This window comes from Athene cunicularia (assembly GCF_003259725.1).
Source record: "Athene cunicularia isolate RWA chromosome 20 unlocalized genomic scaffold, athCun1 chr20_part1, whole genome shotgun sequence".
Classification (NCBI taxonomy): Eukaryota; Metazoa; Chordata; class Aves; order Strigiformes; family Strigidae; genus Athene; species Athene cunicularia.
The window spans coordinates 12,631,171-12,632,195 of record NW_020799125.1 but is presented as its reverse complement, the minus strand read 5'-3'; positions in this window follow the sequence as shown (position 1 = coordinate 12,632,195).

Sequence of the window (1,025 nt, the reverse complement as noted above, 5' to 3'; positions counted from 1 at the left end):
CAGCTCCAGTACAAGAGAAGGTACTAACGAGTTAACATGAAGGTGTTTTCCATTGCTTTTGGCTCACAGCAGCCTCAGAAATGATGCTGGGGGCTTGCAGTGGGTACTCTGGGGGTGGTTTGCAGTGTACAATAAACCAAGGTCCAGGTTACAAGTTCTCCATGGTGTAAACATCAAGATACTCTAGGAAAGGAAAGGCAGAGCAGGGGTGAGCTGGCCTGCCCAGCTCCTCAGGACTGCCTTTCAGGCTTGATGGGTCCCTCCAAGATGGGATAACTTCAAATGAACTGGATAGCATCAAATGGAGCTGGGGTGTCTCCTTGGCTCTCCTCCAGAGGAGGCTCTCCCTCCTGTGGGAAAGGCAGAGGTCTGCAAGATCTCCCTTTTGTGCATCTGCAAGGATGCTGGTGGTCACCCCGAGGTTGGGCCCGAGCACCATGGGCTCCCTGGAGGGGCAGTCACCAACTGTGGTGGCCCCTTCAGAGGCTGGGGCTCTCCGGGGGGCAGCCTCACGTGCCCAGCGGCACCCAGGCTTTCGGCATTCCGAGCTAAGGAAAGATGGAGTTGTTCAAGTATCAGTTCAGCCCAGGTGTTTTAACTACCCATGGTTCCTCTGTCCGCCACAGCCCGCAAAGGGCCAACTTCAGCTCCCACGAAGGCGACGTATGACACAGCTCCAGTGCCAGAGAAAGCGCCAACAAGCCGACGTGCAAACCGCCATGCTCCGCTGCCTGCTGCCTGCGGCCTGCCGCCGAGGGACGACACAAACGAATCTCCCAGCTCACCGGCTGAGGTCTTGTGACTGCAGATGCCTTGTTTTACGAAACACGGCAGCTTTCTCCCAGGTCAGGTTTCTTAGAGCGACCCCACAATGTGCGGCTTGAGCTGGGCGCGGGGGCCCGCGGGGGTCCTCCCCTGCACCAACAGGCAGCAGTGCCCGGAGCCGAGCAGCGGCGGAGGAATCGGTGGAGCCCCGATCCTTCCTCGAGGGGTGACGGCGGCTCGGGGGGCTCTGAACCCCCTCC